Source organism: Octopus sinensis, linkage group LG8, assembly GCF_006345805.1.
Source record: "Octopus sinensis linkage group LG8, ASM634580v1, whole genome shotgun sequence".
In the NCBI taxonomy this organism is placed as follows: domain Eukaryota; kingdom Metazoa; phylum Mollusca; class Cephalopoda; order Octopoda; family Octopodidae; genus Octopus; species Octopus sinensis.
In genome coordinates this window covers 78,034,296-78,056,233 of record NC_043004.1, presented here as the reverse complement: position 1 = coordinate 78,056,233, position 21,938 = coordinate 78,034,296, and the positions used below count along the sequence as shown (strand labels likewise).

The 21,938-nt window shown below is 37.0% G+C and overlaps 1 protein-coding gene and 1 long non-coding RNA gene across 8 annotated transcripts in view; one reads left to right on the top strand and one right to left on the bottom strand.

The window, feature by feature from the left end:
- The window catches only part of LOC115215033 (dystrobrevin beta), a 412,633-nt gene that overhangs the window by 160,666 nt on the left and 230,029 nt on the right, over positions 1-21,938 (top strand). The gene's annotated exons all lie outside the window — the stretch shown is intronic.
- Positions 25-20,197, bottom strand: LOC118764595. The gene is made up of 3 exons (XR_005000412.1): positions 20,065-20,197; positions 16,711-16,717; positions 25-35 (listed from the first exon to the last, which is right to left on the bottom strand). It is a non-coding gene; the product is annotated as an uncharacterized LOC118764595 (long non-coding RNA).

The window sequence follows — 21,938 nt, the reverse complement described above, 5'->3', positions numbered from 1 at the left end:
TTTGTTTTGGAAAATCTTTTCTTTATAAACAAATTCTGAGATTCACCAAAATTTTCATATTTTTTTCATGTACTTTTCATTTTTTTTTTGTTTGTTTTACTTTCCAAAGGAAGAAATGCTTTTGTTTTATTTAATTCAGGAATTGTTTAGTTGAATACAATAGATTAGTCTTCTGTAGAATCAGCACAAATAAAGCAGTTCTTCTACAGACAAGATACAATCAAGATTCTTTGATAATTTCTTGGCAAAAGTCTGAATATTCTTATAACTTCTGAATTCCTCTGAGCTAAAAGCTTAATTCTCTGTTTCTATATATGTGTGTGTGTGTGTTTATATATGTGTATATATATTTCTATAATATATATATATATATATATTGTTCATGTTTGTTTTTACGTTCAATTATAATAAAAACAATTTTACATTAATCTGATGAGTTACTCTATCCTTTTTAGAGTATGAATTTATCATTATTGATAGTGACTTCGAAGTTTCAGCCAGTTAAGCCATCATGTGACGATGGTTTAGCTGACCGAAACTTCAATAGCTTTGTTGGTTGAAACTTCGAAGTCACTATCAGTAATATTCTTGTTTAAGAATAATAAATATATAGATATATATGTATGTGTATAAATGTATAAATTTTTCTTAAAACAACTTTAAAAAACATTTTATATCAAGATTGTTGACTTATTAATCTTGTAAAGGCGAGTGTTCTATGGATGTAATTTAGCTTTTCAAAATAATCATAAGATTAGCAAAAAATTTTTTGTTTTTTTATGAAATATTTTTTTTAATACAAAAACCAGTTAATTGCAAAGTTTTCGTCTGTGAAGTTTTTGTGTTAGATATAATTATATTTTATAAAATATTTTTTTATTTAGTCTGTTGTAGTTTTACAGGCCATATCGTTTCATTACTTTCAGTGCACTTTTAAGATAGAAAAGCAAAACAAAACACTTTCATATTGGTTAGCTTTTAGAAATGTCTTGAGAAATTCTTGCTTTTTCTGACACACACAAACACACACACACACACACACATAGACACAAACAAAACGATTAAATAAAAAGTGAATCTTTACAAAAGATACCAATTGCTAAAGTGAATTCTTCAAAAAATAAAGAAAACAAAACGACTGTCTAATGTATTGTGAAACATGCAAAAAAAAAAGAAAAAAAATCTAAGAAAAGATTTAACAAATTGAAGAAATTCCATTGGCAAAACTGTTAGAGTTGCAGAGAAAATGGTTTTTATCACATTTGCTCCCACGTATAAGTTCAAATCCTACCAGTGTTCAATTTGCCTTTCAAAGTTCTGGGACTGATAAAAATACAGCCCTTGCATCAGTTGTGTGCCATAATAGGCTAACACTCCCCTCCTCCCTCCTCCTCATTTGCCCTTGTTATTATGTTCTAATTTATGGAGGAGCATTTGTTTGAAATACTTTAGTCTTGTTTCTCCATGCTTTTTTATTCTAGCAAAGATATGCTTCTCTTTACATTTATGTTCAATAAAAGTCTGCTGACAAATGCCGGCCGGCCGGCAGAACGACATTTGACATGCATAAATTGTCATCTGATGAACCGCCAAAAATTCTGTGACCTTTCCGTAAAGAGGAAGTTTTTAAGTGACAATCTCCTGGATGATGTCACCCCCGCCAAAAGAAAACAAAAACTGCTGAACCAGTTCTTTCTTTTAGAATGCTGATATTGTCAAACTCAGTCGATAAGAACATTTCCTGAATATCTGTGTCTTCTATCTGCTTCCATTGCTGTTGTTTGGCACCGAAACATATCCTTCAAATGCACAATCTCAGTGTTTCTCAAAGCTTATTTAGCTCTGCAACATTTACACAATTTCCCAAGAATTACAGAACACACAACTATAATTTATGGAAAGCTTCCACCTCTACCAACAACAAGAACAACAACGTTACCCTAATTTTAATAAGACATTAAATGAAATAAAAGTTTTAGAGAGAAGTTATTTCTAGAAAGAAAATGTCTAATCATCATCATCATCATCATCATCATCATCATATCCACTTTTCCATGAATCAAATAGAATTTATTGAGGTTTTTCTATGGCTAAATGACCTTCTTGTTGCTAAACTTCACTTGTTTCCAAGTAAGGGGATATTTCTCCAGAGCTGGGCAGTGAGGATGATAAAGAATGAAGGGTTTTGATAATCTGGGTTCTGTGAAACCTTAGAAGAAAATCTTGTTAATATTGGTCCTGAATAAGGCAGTGAGCTGGCAGCATTGTTACTGCTTAGCAATATTTCATCTGTTTCTATGTTCTGAGTTCAAATTCTGCCAAGGTTAACATTGACTTTCATCCTCTTGGCATTGATAAAATAAGAACCAGTTGAGCACAGGGGTTGATGTATTCAACTAGGCCCCTCTCCCGAAATTGCTGGCCATGTGCCAAAATGTGAAACCAGTTTTAGTCCTGAATAAAGCAGGGAGCTGATAGAATCATGGCTATGTCAAACAAAATGCTGACATTAGATTCTGAGTTCAAATGTTGCTTAGGTCTTTCATCTTTGCTTTTCATCTTTTTGTGGTTGATAAAATAAGTACTTGAGGTTGATGTAATCAAATTCTGTCCTTCCCTGAAATTGCTAGCCTTGTGCCGAAGTTTGAAACCAATGTTGCTTCTGAATGTTACTGTGGAAGTCTTCTTCATGGAATCTGATGAGACAGAACAAAAATTTTGATCTTCTTTTATGGCTGTATGTTATATAAGCTGGAATATATTTGGCATGTTGGCTTCAGATTGGATTTATATCTCCCAGACAGATTTGTAGCAGAAATCTGTAATTAGAATTTGAAATAGATTTTAATTTTGTTACTTGATAAATAGTAGTTCAGTGATGTGAGAGAAAAATTTTGAAGTTTATTTGTTTTTAAAGCCAGAATAATTCTGTGAATAGATACAAAAGATTTCTTTGAGCTCGCTCTAATAAATTTAAGCAGAAATAATTTGTTATCAGTTGTTGGGTTAATCTGCTATCTGTTTATATTTAATCTTTTTTTAGTCACCTTGCTTCCCAACCACATGGCTTCAGGTTCAGTCCCACTGCACAGCACCTTGGGCAAGTGTTTTCTACTATAACCTGAAGCAGACCAATCCCTTGTGAGTAAACTTGGTAGATGGAAACTACATGGAAGCCTGTTATATATATATATAATATATATATATATATAAAGATCATTCTTTTACAAGAATAGCATTGACAGTGACTTGAAGTAATTGGATGGAGTTTGATTTTTGTGACAGAACAGTCTTAAACATGTCTTGGAGAACTCCTCCCACCAAGAAAGCAGCTGAATGGAGATCTCCTGCCTGTGTCAACCATTATAAGGGAAAGGCGCTGGCGCTTTGTGGGATATTGCTGGTAAGGGAAACAAGAGCTGGCAATGGATGCCAGCCAAAGCATGGCCATGGTTGAGCAGGTCGTCTGAACACAATGCCTGTAGACCAACTCATCAGAGACATTAGATGCCCCCACCCCCCACCCAAGACCTACCTCAATTAATGCAGGACTGAGATGGATGGTATCCATGGATTAAAAATATCCAAGTAAGCTCAGCCACATGATGATGATGATGATGATGATGATGATATGAGTCTGTTAAGAATTGTTTTTACAAGACATGCACTGATATAAACTATTGACCTGTTGGTTAATAATCTCCCCCCCCTCTCTCTCTCTCTGGATTCCTCTACAGTTTCTCTCTATAAACTCCAGTCTGTCCGTTTTAGCTTTGGTTTTATATACTCTGATTTTGCTTTATGTGAATCTACGCCAAAAGCCAGTTATTTATTATTGACTTATGAAAGACAAAATCAATGAAATGTTTTATATTTGAATTCAGTAATAATAAGTCTTGTTTCAAATGAGCAAAGATTAAAAGGAAGAATTGTCTGGGGTATGGCTGTGTGGTTAAGAAGCCTGCTTCCCAAACATGTTGTCTTGAGTTCAGTCCCACTGCATGGCAACTTGGACAAGGGTCATCTAATGAACCAACCAAAGCCTTGTGAGTGAATTCAGTTGATGGAAACTGAAAGAAGCCCATCATGTGTGTATGTGTATGGTAATAAGTTTGCTTCTCGACCACATGGTTCTGAGTTCAGTTCCACTGCATAGCACCTTCAGCAAGTATCTTTTACTCTAGCCCCTGGTTGACCAAAGCTTTTTCAGTGGATTTGGTAGACAGATACTGAAAGAAGTCTGTTGCTCATATATATATATATATATATATATATATCATTGCTATTATGTTAAACTGTCATATGTCCAAATTTGGCCAAATGCGTTTTTTTTTTCAATATTTCTTTTTGGATGCGATAGCTGGTTCTTTTGGTCAAACTATCATATCTCCAGCTGCTTCAGATGCCAAGATATCAAAAATTATCAAAGTGTAGTACAGCGGTCTTGCTATGGAATGATGAAACTATTTTTTCGTTTTCTGAAAAAGCTACATCATACAACATCATACAAGGGGTGTTGTTCATTTGCTGTCTTTTGTGGAAAACACATGTTCAGCCCTGGGGAAATAGTATCTTTCTTGGAAACAGGTGAAGGTTGGTGACAGGAAGGACATCCAGCTGAGCAAACACTGAGAAGTGGACCTTAGCCTTTTTGAATTTAAACTTGCCATATCTGCCCCAAAATATTCTTTTGGTTTTATGTTCAAACCAGCCAGATCCAGCTTCTCACACCTACCCTACAATGTCATTCTAAAAATAAACAATCACATCATTGAAATCTTAAAGCTATAAGGTAATGCATGATTAGTTCAACACAATGTGAATAAATAAGAATAGCATTTGAGAGAGTAAGGTGAATGTTAAAAGGGTTAACAGATGGCCCCTTGTCAATTTAGACAAAAAATATTTCAGTTGATTTTTTTTGACTGAAATATTTATTCATTGAATTATAAACGAAGTGGTTGAGTATTCCGTGGACATGTGTCCCCTTACTTATTCTAGCATTGATGTGGGGGCTGGGATCACATAACAAGCACTGCTGATGGTACCAAGTAAAAAGCACCCAGTACACTCTGTAAAGTGGTTGGCATTAGGAAGGGCATCCAGCTGTAGAAACCAAACCGAAACAAACTGTGGAACCTGATGTGGCCCCTGTCCTTGCCAGTCCTGTCAGGCTGTCCAATCCATGCAAGCCTGAAAAAGGGTTGTTATGTGTTAATGATGAGGAATCTTGTTACATTGAGTTACAAGACTGGATCTTTGAATTATAGGAAGAATTAACCAGGTGACAGATTACCATTTAATCAATTCCACTCACAAAGTTTTGAATTGACCTGAGACTATGACATAGAAATTTGTCCAAGGTACCACGTAGTGGAATTGAACCTGAAAACTAACTAATTTGCAAAGTGGACATCTTAACTATACCCCTGCACCTGTGTTTGTGTAGTCTTTTAATGAAGGTGGCTGGTTTATTGATCAGGGTGTCACACTCACAATCGCAAGAGCATGATTGTGATTCCCAAAGTTGGTGGCGCTTTGTGTTCTTGAGAAAACCATTTCATTTCACATTGCTCCAGTTTCATTTTGGACAGTTGCGATCTCAGTCAATATTCCATGCCAAATGGGTAACCAGCTCTTTGAGTCATTGAATTTGAGACAATAATGTGCAGGAGATGATGATGATGATGATACACACATTTTTTCATCATAATTAATTTTTCTACAATTCCAGGTTTCCATACATGCCTACATCTCTCTGCATCCAGATTTTCATGCATAACCTACTTTTGTATACTTCCAGGTTTCCGTATTTTACTTAATCTCATCTATGAAATCTAATTTTCTTCGGTTCTTATCAACAAATTTTCTTTCATTTCTGTTTGCTCCACCTTGTGTCTCTTGCCAGTCTTTACATTTTTTTTACAACCCCCACCCCCTCCCAATCATTGGGTGTGTGTCTTTCATGTTTTTTGCCAATTCTAGTTTTTTTTGGAGTTTTTTTTTCCTCACTCTCTTCATCTAATAATATTCATGTTTTTTCAGGGCAGTAAGTTCTTACTGAACTGATTGTGATTATCATTGTTGTTAGGTTCTGAGTTCAAACTCTGCTGAGGTTGACTTTGCCTTTCATCCTTTCAGGGTCAATAAATTAAGTACTGGGGTCGATGTCATCGACTTGTCCCCTGCCCCCAAATTGCAGGCTTTGTGCCTTTAGTAGAAAGGATTGTTATTATTATTATAAAAAAAGATGCCTGTGTATTTGTAAGCATGTGTGTGCTTCTCACTAATGTATATTCTCATCCTCGTATAATGTTCATTTTCCATGGTTGGACACTGACAGGATCCAGGGCCAAACTCCACTGCCAGCTTTGGCCACATTTTCTATGGCTGGAAGCCCTTCCTAATGCCAATGGTATTTGTTCTGCCTGACTGTGATCTACATTTAAATCCTGCTGTGGTCTACATGGAGTGGTGGACTTAATCCATTGCCCAGTTTAACACCTTTACTCTATGGCACTTTTGCTGCTTTTTGTGGATCCTGTGCTGGTGCCATGTAAAAAGCACCCAGTACGCTGTAAAGTGGTTGATGTTAGGAAGGACATCCAGCTATAGAAACCATGCCAAAACAGACAATAGCATGTAGAATACTGGGTGGGAAAAACTGATGGCCCATAGGAGCTGGGTGTAAAATACTGAATTGTATGAATATCAATGTATATAATGATGTATATGTATGGATGTGTGTATAATATTGAATTGTATAATATCAATATACAGGTACAACAATGAATATATATAAATAAATATATAGAGTCAGGTGCAGCACTTTCACTTGCCAGTTCCTTGTCAAACCATCCAACCCATGCCAGCATGGAAAACATGTTAAATGACAATAATGATGATGACCTTATTGCTAGGTTTAAGAATACCTCCCACCCAATTGGTTTGGGGGCCCTATAAAGGGTCATAGGCATTGCATGAATTTGAACAACAGAGAACAAGAAAGGTGTACTAAATGCTAAGTCAACAACATAGAGTGTTCAGCTGCCATATAAAGCAGTCTGCAATGCAGCTGTTACCATGGAGGATAGCTTAATTTTCATGTTTGTCTTTCATCAGGTATCATTAAGCAAACAGCAAATAATTTATGAAGAATGCAGCATGAATAAAAGCTTGTTATGTGTGTACATACACACATAGAACAGATACTATTTACCAAATTCTATTCAGAATTTCTGTCTTTCACTCTCATTGATCTTCAGAACAGAGTGAATTTATCAATGTTTATATAAAATAGAGCTTCTCTATATAGAAATTTATTAAAACTGTATTTGTTATTGAAATACAGACTGTAATAAGTTTACACATGTTTCTGTGGTCCATTAGACCTCACTTGAATGTGTCATGTGATTCATTTTCCCATCATGCTCTTACATCACTCAGTAAAAAAAAAAAAAACGATGAAAGAGTCAAGCCTAAGTTAATCTCATTCATTCAGTGTGAATTAGTATTTAGGTTAATCTTGTTCGATTACCAACTCCAATGCCATGATTGCAGCATTTAACCTAATAGCAGGGGAAGATTAAGGTCATACTGGTCTTAATTAAATCCCCAAATATCTAAATTGGTTATCTTTAGTTTCTAATTAAGGGACTAATCCATAACTCTGCCATGGAATGCATGCCTAACATGTATGTGCATTTGTGTGTGTGTGTCCATAAGGTTCTTGATATAATTAGGTTTCCTAATGTAAATTGTATAAAGCCAGGGATTTTGAGGAGAAGGGGAAAGGGTTAGTTATTCGTACAAGAGCATTTGCACTGCATATGAAGTGAAGCCTTAAAATGAAAACCAAAACTAGGTCACAGACCAGTTTGCTAAAATCTTACTGCAATGCTGAACCACTTGAAGCTTTATGTACAATTAATTATAAATGCAAGCAAAATCTTATGCTGTGTGTTTATGTAAGAAGTCGTTAGTCAAATATTATTAGCTGGTATACATTATGTAGGGTATATCGTATATATTAAAAGCATATTGTAAAATTGCTTTTAATGGGGTGTATATGATAGAGATCTATATACATTAGCATGTAGAATACTGGGTGGAAAAAGCTGATGGCCCATAGGGGCTGAGTGTAAAATACTGTATTGTATGAATATCATCATCATCATCATCGTTTAACATCCGCTTTCCATGCTAGCATGGGTTGGACGATTTGACTGAGGTCTGACGAACCAGACTCCAATCTGATCTGGCAGAGTTTCTACAGCTGGATACCCTTCCTAATGCCAACCACTCTGAGAGTGTAGTGGGTGCTTTTACGTGCCACGGGCACAGGGCCAGTCAGGAAGTACTGGCAACAACCTCGCTCGAATCTTTTACACATGCCACCGGCACAGGGTATCAATGTATATAATAATAATAATGTATATGTATGAATGTGTGTATAATATTAATATACAGGTACAACAATGATTTTTTTTCCCCCTAGAATCTTCAGTACTAAGTCTTTTCCAGATTACTGATTTTTCCAAACCAGGGGTGGTAGGTCACCTTAGTTAACACACTCTAAATTAAATGAATATTAAATTTATTTAATAAATGAAATAAAATTCAGGTAACTGTAGATTAGTAAAAATTAACGCTGATTATAGAAAGTTCCAGACTTCTGATAATCCCTATTTGGGAAATCAGTGTTGTAACTGTACATATAACATGTATATATAAATGCCTATATAATACAATATTGCATGGACATGAATATATATAGCAATGTATATATAAATGGGTCTATAATACTGTATTGTATAAATATTAATATAGTATATATAACACATATATATATATATATATCGAGAGAGAGAGGGAGAGAGAGAGAGAGAGAGAGAGATCTATGATCAAAGCCTTCGAACCATGACCATCAACATGCATTTGGGGGTATGTCAGACTACATTATCAAACATGTCACATTTTACGTAAAGCAGCAGGGTATTAAATGGAGGTGATCTGGCTACAGTTTCTATATATAGATCATCAGTATGTTTTACACTAAACATGCATTCATCAATGTTACTCGAATATATATACTCTCTCTCCTCACCTTTCTGTGTGTGTGTATAAATATATATATATGTATATATAATATATTGTACTCTATTCTTTATGCTTTTTATTTCAGGCAACCTAGATTGCCATTTTGAAATCTGTTCAAACATCTGTGTGTTTATTTGGTTTGTGGAGCATAAACAACATATGTAATCTCCTTTCCTGCTGTGGTTTCATTTTATTACATGCTGTTGTGTATTGAAGTTGTCTCTCTCCATTGCCATTTGATGTTTAATAAGCATTGAAAAACTTACGTCAAGCTTCACTTCCTCTGTAAAATTAAATAGACACCATTTAAATCTAAACGAAATATTGTGTGCACACACATACATCTACTCACACTCTCACACACATGCCTATACTCATATATACATACACACACACACACACTCTCTCCATATATGTATATACACCCCCTCCACACACTCTCTCACTCCATATATGTATATACACCACCCTCCACACACTCTCTCTCCCCATATATGTGTGTGTGTGTGTGTATATATATATATATATATATACACACACACACACATATACTCCCTCCACAAACACTCTCTCCCTCTCTCTCTCTCTCTGTATGTCTGTATATATGTATGTATATATATATACACTCACACACACCCTCCACGCACACTCTCTCTTTCTCTCTTCATGTATGTGTGTATGTGTGTGTACATATATATATATATATATATATATATATATATATATATATATATATATATATATATATATACACATACACATACACCCCCTCCACACACTCTCTCACTCCATATATGTATATACACCACCCTCCACACACTCTCTCTCCCCATATATGTGTGTGTGTGTGTGTATATATATATATATATATACACACACACACACATATACTCCCTCCACAAACACTCTCTCCCTCTCTCTCTCTCTCTGTATGTCTGTATATATGTATGTATATATATATACACTCACACACACCCTCCACGCACACTCTCTCTTTCTCTCTTCATGTATGTGTGTATGTGTGTGTACATATATATATATATATATATATATATATATATATATATATATATATATATATATATATATATACACATACACATACACCCCCTCCACACACTCTGTCTCTCTCTGTATGTGTAAGTGTGTATACACACACATACTCATGCAATAATGAAAATGCCTATGAAAACAGGTATGGCTATGTGGTTAAGAAGTTTGCTTCACAACTACATTGTTTCAGGTTCAGTCCCATGAAGCAGTACTTTTAGGCAAGTATTTTCTATTCCCACCCCAGGCTGACCTATTTCTCATAAATGAAGTTGGTAGAAGGAAACTCAAAGAAGCCCCTGATACGTGTGTGTGTGTGTGTGTGTGTGTGCATGTGCAGCTGTGTGTTTTTCTACATCTGCACTTTTTTACAAATATCGTGAGCTACACGCAGCAATGTTGTTTGCCATTTTTCCATAAATCAAATACTCGCTTTGCAACTTTGAAGACATGTGGAACAACGCTCTCTTTACTTGAAAGAAAAGTTAAGAGTTAGCAACAGGAGTAGCATCCGGCTGTAAAGCAATACCTCACTAATGTATCCACCTAACCCATTCTAGTTTGGAGAAATAGATGTAAGAATTGAACAAATGAAAAAACAAAAATCACTATTACAGCACTGCTCTGAATAACTATCATCATCATCATCGTTTAACGACTGCTTTCCATGCCAGCATGGGTTGGACGATTTTGACTGAGGACTGGCGAACCAGATGGCTGCACCAAACTCCAATCTTGATCTGGCAGAGTTTCTACAGCTGGATGCCCTTCCTAATGCCAACCACTCCGAGAGTGTAGTGGGTGCTTTTTACAGAGACATATTACTGGAAGCCTTTGACGAAATAGAAGGGGATATAGCTTCACATGGTATAGAAGACAACTGGAGGTTCCTACAGGACATCCTGCTAAGGGCCACTAACCAGATCTGTGGATGATGCAAAGTCCCCTCCCGACCCAAAATAACGTGATGGTGGAACAGTGTTGTTGACAGAGCTATTAGACAAAAGAAACAGGCTTGGAAGGACTGGAAGAACGGTGGTAGCAGGGAAGTGTATCAGACTATGTACATGAAAATTATATAGGATATTCTTAATAAACGTATATTTAATCTGGCTGTGAAAATATAATCTGTGGATATTGACAGGAGCTTTAGCAGATAAGAAAGAAGAGTGTCTGATTTGTTTGATATTTATTAATACTTATCAGGGATCACTTCTATCACCTCTCAACAGGTGAAGTTAAGAACCTCTTCATGGAAACCATAATAACAAAGATGGTAACATGTAACTGATTAAATTCTGATTACTAGCCTTGGACCATTATGTAAATTTTTTCATAAGATAAATAGATTGTTCCCACGCTTATTAAGTGAAAGGTGAAGAATTAATAAAAAAAAAAGAAACTAGTCGGATGTTCTTCTCTCTTATCTGCTGAAGCTTCCGTGATTTGTTTTGCAGGTTTTATATTTGCAGCAAGACAATACGCTTCATAAGTGTTGGGCCTCACAGAGGCAATGACAAAAGACTGCGACCTTTCGAGGTATTCTGTGACTGAGAAGACTTGACAAATAAAGTGGGCTCGCAGCTGTAACCTACACCAGTGTCGCATAACCAGCCCACTCAAAAGTACCTTGGATCGTAGGGCAACATGCCGTGCTTGAGGAGACCTATCGAGTCAAGTACATCAAAATCAAAATCAAATCAAATAGAAATTGTAGTTGTGACCCCCATGCCGGTAGCCCGTAAAAAGTACCATCTGAATGTGGCCAATGCCAGTGATGCTTTGACTGGCTTCCATGCTGGTGGCATGTAAAAAGCACCATCCGATTGTGGTTGATGCCAGCTCCTCTGGCCCCTGTGCCAGTGGCACGTAAAAAAGCACCCACTACACTTTCAGAGTGAACGGCATTAGGAAGGGCATCCAGCTGTAGAAACACTGTCAGATCAAATTGGGGCCTGGTACAGCCTCATGGCTTCCCAAACCCCAGCCGAACCTCCAACCCATGCCAGCATGGAAAACGGACGTTAAACGATGATGATTCTGTGCAGTTTCCCTCCATCTATCCATTCATCTGTATGCATGCATGCTACAGCATCCTTGTTATTCAATGTCCATCTTCCATGCTGGTGTAGATTGGTCAGCTTGACAAGATCTGATCGGCTCAAGGGTTGCACCTTCTTTGGTTTCTATGATTGGATACCCTTCCTATCACCAATGTCCTTCCTAACATCACATAGTTGTAAAATGCAGAAAGCGTCAGGCATATGCTGATACTCAGACCAAGCTGTTTCAGTTCTCTTTTATAAATGACCGAACCATGCTCCTGTGTGTAGGTAATCCTTGAACTTATCTATCTGTCCAAAAATCCATTTGTCCATTTTGTGTTTGTCCATCAGCACACCTGTCCATCCGTCCATCCATTTATTCATTACAAGTTTTCACCTTCCTTATATATATATATATCTTTTATCTTTCACTTGTTTCAGTCATTAGACTGTGGTCATGCTGGAGCACCACCTTGAGGAATTTTTAATTGAATGAATTGATCCCAGTACTTTTTTTTTAAAAACCTGGTACTTATTTCATTGTTCTCTTTTGCTGAACTGCTAAGTTACAGGGATGTAAAGAAACCAACACTGATTGTCAAGTGGTGATGGGGGACAAACACACACACACACACATCGCCATATGTTGACATTGTATTATAGTTGTAAATGAGTGTCACTGTCATACAAGCAGTGTCATTCAGTTCCAGTATTCTTCAACAACTTGTCTGGCCATGTGAAGCAATTACCTTGCTTGAAAACTGGTGAGGATTGGCAACAGGAAAGGCATCCACCTGTTGGAGATTCTGCCTCAATAATCTCCGTCCAACCCATAGAAGTATGGAAAAGTAGGCGTTAAAAAATGGTTGCAGTTTTGATTAAATTCTGTAGAATCACACAAAGCCTCTCAATTCCTGTTGCCAGTTGATTTTGTGGACTATATTTTACCAGCTTTTGAATTGAAAATCTTTTAATTTGATAGACTTTTCTAAGATGGTTAGATAACGCTTTCCTTCTTTCCACCTTTTATTTCTATGTTTTATGGCAAAGCAACACTTTCAATTCAGATATTAATCACAAATTATGCATAATGGTAATTAGAAAAATGTGTTCCACTTTAAAACCTAACAGATACCATCTTCATTTTGATCTTAGAGCAGGTTTTAATTCTTGAATGATCTTGTAAATTATTGATAGAAAACTGAATATCATTTCCAAATATTGGTTCAAATTCTTAATCACCAAATCAATCATGTGTTCACTATCAATAGCCACTTTATTATTGATCTCATTAAATGGATAAGGAAAGAAGATACTTTCATCTATCAATGAAAATGGTTCTCTTACCTTTTGAAGTTGCGTAGTTTTAGAATAAAATCTTCTATTACATACATTTAAGGATTTATGGACAATTAAACTGGATTTTAACTTTTATAATTAAAATATTTTTCTCCTTTTTCCTATGTCCCTTGGGCTGTGGGAATTAAGATGTTTATGTCCCAACCATGTGGTTTTGGGTTCAGTCCCATTGTGTGTCACCTTGGGCAAATATCTTTACCACCCTGGCCTGACCAGAGCCTTCTGAGTAGATTTGATAGAAGGAAACAAAGAAGCTTATCTATCTATCTGTCTGTCCATCTGTATGTGTTGCAGTTGTCTACATGTGTGTGACTGTTTATCCTTGCCTAAATATCACACTGGTTGTAAGCGTGCCTCATTCATGACCAACATTCCAAGGAAAACATTTCTGGCCAAGGAGGAAATATTACCTTGCTTACAAACTAGTAAGGGTTGGCGACAGGAAAGGCATTTAACTGCAGAAAATATGCCTCAATAAATTCCATCTGACCCATGCCAGCATGGAAAAGGGGACATTAAAAATGACAATGATGATAATGCTCAGAGCAGTCTCCTTACTAAGCATTTTCTTGCTGGATCCTGTTTACGATTTGTTTGCATGTGAAGGCATGAGTGCAACAGATAACTTTATCGTACACCAGCATCTCTTTCCTGGTGAATATCAGATAGAGAGAACTCCATTATGGTAATGACTGGTATTTTTAAGACACACCATAAAAATATATTTCCTTTATCAAAAAAAAATAAAAAAATAAAAAGGGGCTGACTAAGCACTCTTATAGACTTGCATTCTTCACATTTATTTCTTTATTTTTTTGTGTTGACTCCCTTAATATACCAAGATTTTCTTTTATGAAATGGTACCAGAATTTAAACTAGCAGCTATAACTTTCTGATAATAGTTTTATTTGAGAAAAAAAAGAAAAAAATAGAGTCAATATGTAGGTCTTTTGGTTATTTAGTTAAGAGATAAAAGATGGACAAATATGTATGCATGGTATAGTATCATTCATATCAGATGCTGCATAAATATAACCTTATATACTTTGTGAAATATATGCTGCTGCTACTACTACTACTGGCACTCTATTGGTTAAGGTGATGAGGATTTTAGTTGATCCAATCAATGGAATAGGCTGCTCATGAAATTACCACGCAAGTGGCTGATCACTCCACAGACATGCATACCCTTAACACAGTTCTCAGGGAGAGTCAGTGTGACACAGTGTGACAAGGCTGGCCCTTTTGATGATAAATGATGATATATATATATATATATATATATATATATATATATATAGAGAGAGAGAGAGAGAGAGAGAGAGAGAGACATGAGTGTGTGTATCTGTGCATATATGTGTGTTTGTGTTGTCCCCCACCACTACTTAATAATAGCTGTTGGTGTGTTTATGTCCCCATAAGCTAGTGGTTCAGCAAAAGAGACTGATAGAATAAGTAACAAGCTTCAAAAAATAAAAAAATAAATATTTACTGGGGTCAATTCTTCAGTGTGGTGTCCAAGCATGGCCGCGGTCTAATGACTGAAACAAGTAAAAGGTGAAAGAGAATGATACAAAATGTTTGTGAAATATCCAAAGATATGCAATGCCAAGGCCAAAACCAAGTTGATAATCCACATCTCGAAACCGTTTAGCTTTGCCATGTACCCTCAGCTTAGTCTCTGCTTTTTTGTTTGTTTGTTAGTCTTTATTATTCGTCACTCTCCTCTTATGAAAGCTGTATTAATCAGATGTTTCACAAAAGATCTACCGAATGTTTCACTGTATAATTGATGTCATTCAATTTAATCATGCTGTGCATGTCGGGGAGCTGTAGGCATCTTTCCATTCAGCTTTGTCGAGTGCGTGATATTTATGTCACCAAATTAAAGAATCGAGATTTCTTTTTTTTTGTTTTTTCTTTCTTTAGATCAAAGTTGTTTGTTCCACCCTTTAGCATTCAGATTATTCTGTCAAATGTAATGCTTATTTATTCACGCTGTTTTCAATTAGTTCTGCATTATCTCGTAGCTTTTAGACTTTGACAACTGGGTTGTTTATTTTAAGAGGAATATTATAAGGTAGCTGTGAGATACTGGATCTGGTCAGTTTGGGCCAGATGTGGCCAGTTTAAATGCTAAAGGGTTAACCCCAGATCAGTTCTGATTGAGCAGACCTTTGATCAAAGATGCTCTAGTTGTGACCAACCAGGGCTGTAGAGTCGAAAGAAAAAACTTTGACTCTGACTCCCCTACTATTGGCACCTCCGACTCTGACTCCTCTGTATGTAATTGATTGTGGTCTACATATCTCATAAAGCATATGCATTGGTGCAGGAGTGGCTGTCTGGTAAGTAACTTGCTTACCAACCACATGGTTCTGGGTTCAGTCCCACTGCGTGGCATCTTGGGCAAGTGTCTTCTACTATAGCCTCGGGCTGACCAAAGCCTTGTGAGTGGATTTGGTAGACAGAAACTGAAAAAAGCCCGTCGTATATGTGTGTGTGTGTGTGTTTGTCCCCCCAACATCGCTTGACAACCGATGCTGGTGTGTTTATGTTCCTGTTACTTAGTGGTTCAGCAAGAGAGACCAATAGAATAAGTACTGGGCTTACAAAGAATAAGTCCTGGGGTTGATTTGATCGACTAAAGGCGGTGCTCCAGCATGGCCGCAGTCAAATGACTGAAACAAATAAATGAATAAAAGAATACGCTTGTACTTTGTGTAGGCCTATTATAGAATAAAGATATTGGGAGTCAGAGTCAGTATAGTTTTACTGACTCTGATCCAGCTACCCCTTAGTGGTTTCTGACTCCAACTTGACAGCCCTGTGACCAACCAATTTATTTCTTTCCAGTTATGGTATAACTAAACCTATATTTATCAAACGTAGTCCTTTCTTTTTTCTTTTAAGAGGATTGATTGTGATTTGTAGAAGATTTAGTTGATGTTGCCAGCAGATCAAGTAACTGTAGATTGGTTCCTTTGTGAAACATTGAAGACTGTGGAAGATGGTGAAAGTTGATAAAAGATTCTAGTCCATCATTTTTAGTTGAAGAATTGTCTTGGCTTTTGCAGAGACAAAATAAGGAAATGCAAAAATGATCAAAAAGAATTACCTAGTCTTCATAGTTGCGTCTTTTACTCCTAAAAGATACGGCTGCTCTGATGCTATATTATTTTATATTGTTGACTTAGAAATAGGATCAATTTGTCTTAGAAAATATCTTGAAGCATTAAGAATTTTTATTGCTAACCCTTTTGTTATCACATGTCTATTGAACTATTGAACGCCATTGCCTTTGTTTCAACTGATTTTGAAATTAATCTCTATATATATAAACGGCAAAATGCCTGTGTGTGTGTGTGCTTTATACAAATCCACATTTTTTCAGTTAGAGGGCTCGCACTTTCTATGGTCATTCAAAACCGTCCAAGGGTGGTCGTGCACATCTTTACATTTCCCCAGTCACCCTGCAAAGCCATTACAAAATCAGAAGTGACTTTTTTGTGAATTTTTTATCCAAAACCCAATCAAAATGCCTGAAACATGATAAGCCAATTGAATGCCAGCTAGCTGTATGTGATTGGTTGGAGATTTGGACAGTACTTGCATGTATGTGCGCACGTATGCAGCTGTATATGGATGCACTAGCACTATGACCCGGCAACGCTAGTGGAGAACTTTGATATTATTAAGCTGCTGTTTAGTACAGAATTAAACATGAAATTTCAAGGGAAAGTTTTAATTTAGATCCCTTTAAAATAAGTTTATATTATCGAACCAAGGATAGTTTGGAGTAGGTTGGCATCAAATGTGTTAACCCTTTTGTTAGCATATTTCTGCTGAAGTACATTGCTTTTGTTTCAATTAATAAAAGAAAAAAATAATGAAGAATTTGATAAAATTAACTCTCTCATTATTAAACTGGTGTTTGGAATATAAATTAACATGAAATTTTGAAGGTTTTAACTGGAAACTTTGCATCATAGTATGAGGGGCAGTCTCAGGTGGTTTGGTATTAAAATGGTTAAATAGGCAGAAATTATTTATAGAGTGCAAATACAGTTTAGATAAAAGAATTACCTTTTTTTTTTTGTCCTTGTGAGAGACATTTTTATTTTTTTAAAAACCTCTTTTAATGGATCGCCTTTAATTTTTATCTTCATGTTTGGTTTTTTAAAAATAAATTCATGAATATATTCAAAAGGCCGTCAGCTCAGATTTAGCATAAAATAACAAAATAACAACATATGATAATGAAATAGCATAAAATAATCAATGCATTGGTTTTTGTTAATGTAGCTTGACTGCACATTTGCATAATTATTGCTGGCTTGTAGACTGTAAAGAACAAACACATAATCATTGGCATCATCATCATCATCATCATTATTTAATGTTCATGTTCCATGCTGGCAAGCAATAAACTTGTCCGTTTCCTTCGTAGTATCTTAACTTTGGAGAATTCCTGATTCTTGAGATGATCTCCCCTTCCTCAACAGGTGCTGCTCTTAATTGCTGCTTGCTAATTAAAACACATCCTCTAGAGGTGGAGATAATCTTAATAAATGAACAATTCATGTTGTATGGTATTTGATACACCTGTATTTGTCTATTCTGTTCAAATACATGCCCACTGCTCTCTGAGTTATTTCTCTTAGCTAAATTTATGTTTAAATGACATTTGATAAAATTGTATTCATATATGTATATATGTGTGTATATGTGTTTGTGTGTGTGTGTGTGTGCATATGTATATATATCTGTGTATACATGTAACTGTGTATGCGTGTGTGTATATATATGTGTGTGTGTGTGTATATATATATATATATATACACACACACACCAGTGTCATGCAAATTGGCACCTGTACTGGTGGTACGTAAACACAACCCGGTGTCACACAAATGGCACCCATGCCAGTGGCACATAAAAGCACCCATTACACTCTCGGAGTAGTTGGCATTAGGAAGGGCATCCAGCCATAGAAAAACCATACCAAATCAGACTGGAGTCTGGTGTAGCCTTCCAGCGTGCCAATCCCGGTCAAACCATCCAATCCATGACAGCATAGACAACAGATGTTAAATGATGATAATGATGATGATATATATATATTTGATTTTAAAAATCTGGTACTCATTCTATTGGTCTCTTTTGTCAAACTGCTAAGTTACAGAGATGTAAACACAAACACCGGTTGTCAAGTGGTGGTGGGGGTGCCCCAGCATGGCCACTGCCTTAGGGCTGAAATGCATAAAAGAACACACAAACACACATATGTCAAGGGCTTATATGCCTCTTTATTAGACTATTTTCCTTAGTCATTGCATAGTGATTGCCATAAGCTTTAAGCTTATATAAAAATACCATTATTATTATTTACAGGATTGTTAAAACAGCGCCGTATAAAGAAACCATTCACACCAGAGCATTATATATATATGTATATATATATATATATATAGTGCCTCTACCTCTCTCCTCTCTCTCCATGTGACGGGTGTTCGGCCAAGCCTGACCTTTCTTGGTTCGACTACCATCTGTGCAACATCTATATTCCTCACCATGCCTGTCATCTCCTATGTCCTGGCCCTAAGGCTTCACTTCCACACACGCCAGCTTAATTTAATTTATCCTTAGTCAAAAGACACCTGTTGTTATGTCCTATTATTTGTATTTGTGTACTATTTCTCTGTATTTTTTTTCCGTCCTTATTTTCATATACATTCACTGCTTTCTTCCAAGGAATCTGGTGCTCTTAGCTTAGTTTTTCCTTGGGGCTGGCCAGATTGGAGCAATCTCGAGTATAACCAGCCGAAATTGCAAAGATAATCTGGAATTTGACTGAGGAAAGAAAACTTAGAATTACTTGTCCATGTTTTTTCTTGTCCCTTTTTTGTATCATCTAGCTGTCTGGATATTTTGCGTTCTTATCCCAATTTTTGCATTCCTTTATATATATATATATATATATCATCATCATCATCATCGTTTAACGTCTGTTTTCCATGTTGGCATGGGTTGGATGGTTCGACCGGGGTCTGGGAAGCCAGGAGGCTGCACCAGGCACCAGTCTGATCTGGCAGTATTTCTACAGCTGGATGCCCTTCCTAACTCCGTGAGTGTAGTGGGTCCCTTTTACGTGCCACCAGCATGGAGGCCAGTTGAGGCAGTGCTGGCAACGGCCACATTCGGATGGATCTTTTTATGTGCCACTGGCACTGGTATCACAACTACAATTTCCATTGATATTTTTGATCGATTTAAGCCTTGTGATTGAATTTGCTCGGCGGAAGTTTTTGTCGTGTGTGTGTATATGCTTTTAACAGAGAGGAGGGGAATATATAGCTAAAATTTGCCCTGTCTATAATTATATCACATGTTACATATATATCATATCATACTTTGACAGGCCACTGGTATTTATAAAGAATTTTAAACACTTTCAGTATGCAAATTAGGGACTCCATAGAGTAACTGCTGCATTTGTTGAGTAAAAAACAGTTTCTCCAGAGATTGTCAAAGTGATGTGGACGCCTCTGATGAGAACCCAGTAAGGTTTGAAAATTGATTAAGGTTGTTCTTCATTTTTTTTCAGTCTGCAGAAAAAGGGCTAAAATTTGCCCTGTTTATAATTATACTACATGTTACATATATATATATATATATATATATATATATATACCAGAAAAAGGGAAAGATGGCTGCTTATAAATGCTAAAACCTTCCCAGGCGAAGAATGCACCCCACAACATAGACTGGTAGTTAGTGACTTTAGGATCAGGACTAAGAGGGCGACTAGAAGACGACCAACATGGAGAAGAAGGGTCTGGAAGCTTAAAGACCCTGGGAATAGACAGAGATTTAGAGATATGTTATTTGAAGCCTTTGACGAAGTGGAAGGGGGTATAGCTACACATGGGGTAGAAAACAACTGGACGTTTCTGAGGGACAACCTGCTGAAAGCCGCTGACCAGATTTGTGACTGGTGCAAAGTCCCCTTAAGACCCAAAATAACGTGGTGGTGGAACAATATTGTTGACAGGGCTATTAGACAAAAGAAACAGGCTTGGAAGGCCTGGAAGAACGGTGGTAGCAGGGAAGTGTATCAGACTGCCAGAAGGGAAGCTAGGAGACAGGTCTATCTAGCCAGAGGGGAAGCAGATAAGAGAAAATTTGCCAATGTCCTGCGCCGTGAGGATGAAAGACTTGAGGTATTTCGTGTTGCAAGACAGTGTGTGAGAGAGAATCGTGATGTGGTAGGAGAGAAATGTGTTCGCATGGAGGATGGTTCACTTGCGCTAAATGAGGATGCAAAGAGAGAAGCTTGGAGACGCCACTATGAAAGGTTGCTGAATGAGGAAAATGAATGGGATAAAGAGAGTCTGCCGAATGTTGACCCAACAGAGGGACCAGCTATCTGAGTTGATAGTTCCGTGGTAGCTAAGGCAATTAGAAGCATGAAGACAGGGAAAGCCCCAGGCCCATCAGGAATTACTGCAGAGATGCTCAAAATATCTGGTAGTGTCGGCTATAGCATAGTCACCCGTATAGTTAACCAGGTGATACACGAAGGAGTCATACCCAATGACTGGTGTAGCAGCATAATAGTCAACTGCTACAAAGGTAAAGGCGATGCCCTAGATACAAATAACTACAGGGGCATCAAGCTGTTGGATCAGGTAATGAAGGTTACGGAGAGGGTTATAGCCCAGTTAATTAGAGAGAGAGTTAGCTTAGATGATATGCAGTTTGGGTTCGTGCCAGGGAAAAGTACTACTGATGCTATATTCCTGGTAAGACAGCTGCAGGAGAAATACCTAGCCAAAGGTAAGCCCTTGTACCTGGCTTTTGTTGACTTGGAGAAAGCCTTTGACAGGGTCCCCCGATCCCTTATCTGGTGGTCAATGAGGAAACTAGGGATAGATGAATGGTTAGCGAGAGCTGTGCGAGCCATGTACAGAGACGCAGCTAGTAAGGTGAGGGTTGGCAACGAGTACAGTGAAGAATTCCGGGTAGAGGTTGGGGTCCACCAAGGTTCAGTCCTCAGCCCCCTCCTATTTATCATAGTCCTCCAGGCAATAACGGAAGAATTTAAGACAGGATGCCCCTGGGAGCTCCTCTATGCTGATGACCTTGCTCTAATTGATGAGTCACTATCAGAACTGGAGGAGAAGTTTCAGGTGTGGATTAGAATCGAAGGGCCTTAGAATCAACCTAGCCAAAACCAAAGTCCTAATAAGTAGGAAGGTGGACCAACCACAAACGACTTCAGGTAGATGGCCCTGCTCGATCTGTAAAAAAGGTGTAGGTAGAAACTCTATAAGGTGCACCAAGTGTAAGCTATGGACACATAAGAGGTGCAGCAATGTCAAA